This window comes from Oncorhynchus mykiss, chromosome 27 (assembly GCF_013265735.2).
Source record: "Oncorhynchus mykiss isolate Arlee chromosome 27, USDA_OmykA_1.1, whole genome shotgun sequence".
NCBI lineage: Eukaryota > Metazoa > Chordata > Actinopteri > Salmoniformes > Salmonidae > Oncorhynchus > Oncorhynchus mykiss.
In genome coordinates, this window is record NC_048591.1 from 19507149 (window position 1) to 19513148 (window position 6000).

Sequence of the window (6000 nt, forward strand, 5' to 3'; positions counted from 1 at the left end):
AAAATTAGTTAAAGCAATGAATTTGTATCCTCCATACGCCATTCTCTTCAAATCTGAAAACGTTTTGGCATTTTCTGAACCGCATGTACCTAGTGTCCTCTGCTGTATTCTTCACATTTTGGTGAATTTAATATGACATCTGGGAACTTTTAGCATACTAACTACATACTCAATTTATATCACAAATAGTAGGGTTAGGTTAGTATGAATATTCGAACACAGCTTATGCTTCTTCTGGTGAGGGCAGGTTGTCTAAGCGCGCACACACACACTGGCAAAAGATTTTCAGCTGGCAGGCAGACACTCAAATAGGTTTCTGAGTGACTCTGAGTAATTTGCTTTGCATAGGCACTTTGTTGGACTGGAGAAAAACTCCTTTAAAGGAACGTTTAACCGGATCCCATGCTTTTAAAAGTTATGTTCTGGGACAGTATAGATCACCTTCGTTCCCGGTTCGGATTCTGGTCCTCAAAAAAACAAAACATGATGACTAATTTTCATTTGGAATTGAGATGTGGGGGTCTATGAGAAATAAATGTCAAACATTTAATTTACAAGGCAAAATAAAGTCTTGCATTAAGAAGCTTAGAGGCTAGATTGAAAGCCCTCAGCAGTCCTGGTTGACAAGTATTGCCTCCGCCTGTGGCTGCAGGAGAGGTTATTATGGCTGGGTAGGCGGCCAGGTGCAATAGAGAGAAAGACCAGACATACAGACAGGCAGGAGAAGAAAGGGAGGCTATTGGGTTAATGTTGTTTTTGATGTCAACTCAACTGCGCAGTCATCACTGCACCTGGTGCTGGGCTGGAGCTGACGGCGCGTAATAGAGCACATCTCTCTTGTTCTTATTCTCTGCCTTGTGTACTTTCTATACCTCCATCTTGTCTCTGTCCTTTCCTTCTTCTCTGCATCCTCTTTCTGTCTTGCTTACTCTCTTCCCCTTCCCTCATTCCCCCTCTCCCTCTTCCCGCGGTCTCTGTTTGATGATAGAGGATGAAGAGTGTCCTGAGTTGCTAGCTTTTCTTTGATTCCTGCTAATGACGGACTGAAGTCCCAAACCTCCCCGGCCGTGGTCTAGCCTGTCCAGCACTACTCCAATTACTAGAGGATACCCCCTATATATATATATCCATCCAACCTCACTGAGCTCGAGCTGTTTTGCAAGGAGGAATGGGAAAAAATGTCAGTCTCTCGATGTGCAAAACTGATAGAGACATACCCCAAGCGACTTACAGCTGTAATCGCAGCAAAAGGTGGCGCTACAAAGTATTAACTTAAAGGGGCTGAATAATTTTGCATGCCCAATTTTTCAGTTTTTGATTTGTTAAAAAAGTTTGAAATATCCAATAAATGTCGTTCCACTTCATGATTGTGTCCCACTTGTTGTTGATTCTTCACAAAAAAATACAGTTTTATATCTTTATGTTTGAAGCCAGAAATGTGGCAAAAGGTCGCAAAGTTCAAGGGGGCTGAATACTTTCGCAAGGCACTGTATGTGTATATATATATATATATGTATGTGTGTGTATACAGATGAACACCACTTGTGGCAGGAGCTGGATGAACCTGTCATGTACTGTCATGTTGTCTTGTCTCTGTCCTTTCCCTTCACCCTGTCTCCCTCTGCTGGTCGTGTTAGGTTACCTTTTCTCCCCCGCTTTCCCCCAGCTGTCCCTTGTCTCCTCTAACTACCCATTCACCCCGTTCCCCACCTGTTCCCTTTTTCCCTCTGATTAGGTCCCTATATCTCTCTCTGTTTCTGCTCCTGTCCTTGTCGGATTCTTGTTTGTTTGTGTCATTCATGCCTGAACCAGACTGCCGTCATGTTTGCTGTAACCTTGTCCTGTCCTGTCGGAATCTGCCGGTCCATCTGAGCCTACCTATGTTTGGTAATTAAAGAAGCTCTGTTTAAGTTGATTCGCTTTTGGGTCCTCATTCACGCACCGTAACAGAAGAATCCGACCAAGAATGGACCCAGCGACTTCGGATCCTCTCCACTCAGCCGTCGAGATCCAGGGAGCGATGCTAGGCAGACACAAGCAGGAATTGTCTGCTGCTCGACATGCCGTTGAGACCCTGGCCACCCAAGTCTCCAACCTCACAGAACAGGTTCACCATCTCCGCCTCGATCCACCGGCCACTTCCAGGGCTTTCGAATCTCCGGAGCCCAGAATCAATAACCCGCCGTGTTACTCTGGGGAGCCCACTGAATGCCGCTCGTTCCTCACCCAGTGTGATATTGTGTTTTCTCTCCAGCCCAACACTTACTCCAGGAGCACTGCTCGTGTCGCCTACGTCATATCTCTCCTTATTGGACGGGCTCGTGAGTGGGGCACGGCAATCTGGGAGGCAAGGGCTGAGTGTACTAACCAGTATCAAGACTTTAAGGAGGAGATGATACGGGTTTTTGATCGATCTGTTTTTGGGGAGGAGGCTTCCAGGGCCCTGTCTTCCCTATGTCAAGGCAATCGATCCATAACAGACTACTCTATTGAGTTTCGCACTCTTGCTGTCTCCAGTGGCTGGAACGAGCCGGCCTTGCTCGCTCGTCTTCTGGAGGGTTTCCGCGCAGAGGTAAAGGATGAGATTCTCTCCCGGGAGGTTCCTTCCAGCGTGGATTCCTTGATTGAACTCGCTATTCGCATTGAGCGACGGGTTGATCTTCGTCACCGAGCTCGTGGAAAGGAGCTCGCGCTCTCCGTCGCCTCCCTCTCCGCATCACTACCATCTTCCTCTGCCGGCTCGGGTGCTGAGCCCATGCAGCTGGGAGGTATCCGCATCTCGACTAAGGAGAGGGAACGGAGAATCACCAACCGCCTCTGTCTCTATTGCGGTTCCGCTGGTCATTTTGTCACTTCATGTCCAGTAAAAGGCCAGAGCTCGTCAGTAAGCGGAGGGCTACTGGTGAGCGCTACTACTCCTGTCTCTCCTTCAAGATCCTGCACTACCTTGTCGGTCCATCTACGCTGGACCGGTTCGTCAGCTTCCTGCAGTGCCTTAATAGACTCTGGGGCGGAGGGCTGTTTTATGGACGAGACCTGGGCTCGGGAACATGACATTCCTCTCAGACAGTTAAAGGAGCCCACGGCCTTGTTCGCCCTGGATGGTAGTCCTCTCCCCAGGATTCAGCGTGAGACGCTACCTTTAACCCTCACTGTTTCTGGTAATCATAGTGAAACCATTTCTTTTTTAATTTTTCGTTCACCTTTTACACCTGTTGTTTTGGGCCATCCCTGGCTAGTTTGTCATAATCCTTCCATTAATTGGTCTAGTAATTCTATCCTCTCCTGGAACGTCTCTTGTCATGTGAAATGTTTAATGTCTGCTATCCCTCCTGTTTCCTCTGTCTCTTCTTCACAGGAGGAGCCTGGTGATTTGACAGGGGTGCCGGAGGAATATCACGATCTGCGCACGGTGTTCAGTCGGTCCAGGGCCACCTCTCTTCCTCCACACCGGTCGTATGATTGTAGTATTGATCTCCTTCCGGGAACCACCCCCCCCCGGGGTAGACTATACTCTCTGTCGGCTCCCGAACGTAAGGCTCTCGAAGATTATTTGTCTGTAGCTCTTGACGCCGGTACCATAGTCCCCTCCTCCTCTCCCGCCGGAGCGGGGTTTTTTTTTGTCAAGAAGAAGGACGGGTCTCTGCGCCCCTGCATAGATTATCGAGGGCTGAATGACATAACAGTGAAGAATCGTTATCCGCTTCCTCTTATGTCTTCAGCCTTCGAGATCCTGCAGGGAGCCAGGTTTTTCACTAAGTTGGACCTTCGTACCGCTTACCATCTCGTGCGCATCAGGGAGGGGGACGAGTGGAAGACGGCGTTTAACACTCCGTTAGGACACTTTGAATACCGGGTTCTTCCTTTCGGCCTCGCTAACGCTCCAGCTGTCTTTCAGGCATTAGTCAATGATGTCCTGAGAGACATGCTGAACATCTTTGTTTTCGTTTACCTTGACGATATCCTGATTTTTTCACCGTCACTCCAGATTCATGTTCAGCACGTTCGACGTGTCCTCCAGCGCCTTTTAGAGAATTGTCTTTTTGTGAAGGCTGAGAAGTGCACTTTTCATGCCTCCTCCGTCACATTTCTCGGTTCTGTTATTTCCGCTGAAGGCATTAAGATGGATCCCGCTAAGGTCCAAGCTGTCATTGATTGGCCCGTCCCTAAGTCACGCGTCGAGCTGCAGCGCTTTCTCGGCTTCGCGAACTTCTATCGTCGTTTCATCCGTAATTTCGGTCAGGTGGCAGCTCCTCTCACAGCCCTTACTTCTGTCAAGACGTGCTTTAAGTGGTCCGTTTCCGCCCAGGGAGCTTTTGATCTCCTCAAGAATCGTTTTACATCCGCTCCTATCCTTGTTACACCTGACGTCTCTAGACAGTTCGTTGTCGAGCTTGACGCGTCAGAGGTGGGAGTGGGAGCCATCCTTTCTCAGCGCTCCCTCTCTGACGACAAGGTCCACCCATGCGCGTATTTTTCTCATCGCCTGTCGCCGTCGGAACGTAACTATGATGTGGGTAACCGCGAACTGCTCGCCATCCGGTTAGCCCTAGGCGAATGGCGACAGTGGTTGGAGGGGGCGACCGTTCCTTTTGTCGTTTGGACTGACCATAGGAACCTTGAGTACATCCGTTCTGCCAAACGACTTAATGCGCGTCAGGCGCGTTGGGCGCTGTTTTTCGCTCGTTTCGAGTTCGTGATTTCTTATCGTCCGGGCTCTAAGAACACCAAGCCTGATGCTTTGTCTCGTCTCTTCAGTTCTTCAGTAGCCTCCACTGACCCCGAGGGGATTCTCCCTGAGGGGCGTGTTGTCGGGTTGACTGTCTGGGGAATTGAGAGGCAGGTAAAGCAAGCACTCACTCAAACTCCGTCGCCGCGCGCTTGTCCTAGGAACCTTCTTTTCGTTCCCGTTCCTACTCGTCTGGCCGTTCTTCAGTGGGCTCACTCTGCCAAGTTAGCCGGCCACCCTGGCGTTCGGGGTACGCTTGCTTCCATTCGCCAGCGTTTCTGGTGGCCCACCCGGGAGCATGACACGCGTCGTTTCGTGGCTGCTTGTTCGGTCTGCGCGCAGACTAAGTCCGGTAACTCTCCTCCTGCCGGCCGTCTCAGGCCGCTCCCTATTCCCTCTCGACCGTGGTCTCACATCGCCTTAGATTTTGTCACCGGACTGCCTTCGTCAGCGGGGAAGACTGTTATTCTTACGGTTGTCGATAGGTTCTCTAAGGCGGCTCATTTCATTCCCCTTGCTAAGCTTCCTTCTGCTAAAGAGACGGCACAAATCATCATCGAGAATGTTTTCAGAATTCATGGCCTTCCGTCAGACGTCGTTTCGGACAGAGGTCCGCAATTCACGTCTCAATTTTGGAGGGAGTTTTGCCGTTTGATTGGGGCTTCCGTCAGTCTCTCTTCCGGCTTTCACCCCCAGTCTAACGGTCAAGCAGAACGGGCCAATCAGACTATTGGTCGCATCTTACGCAGTCTTTCTTTTCGCAACCCTGCGTCTTGGTCAGAACAGCTCCCCTGGGCAGAATACGCCCACAACTCGCTTCCTTCGTCTGCGACCGGGCTATCTCCTTTTCAGAGTAGCCTCGGGTACCAGCCTCCGTTGTTCTCATCTCAGTTCGCCGAGTCCAGCGTCCCCTCCGCTCAGGCTTTTGTCCAACGTTGCGAGCGCACCTGGAAGAGGGTCAGGTCTGCACTTTGCCGTTATAGGGCGCAGACTGTGAGAGCTGCTAATAAGCGTAGAACGAAGAGCCCTAGATATTGTCGCGGTCAGAGAGTTTGGCTCTCCACTCAACCTTCCCCTTAAGACGGCTTCTCGCAAGTTGACCCCGCGGTTCATTGGTCCATTCCGTATCTCTCAGGTCATTAATCCTGTCGCAGTGCGACTTCTTCTTCCGCGATATCTTCGTCGCGTCCACCCGGTCTTCCATGTCTCCTGTGTTAAGCCCGTTCTTCGCGCCCCCGCTCGTCTTCCCCCCCCCCCCCATCCTTGTCGAG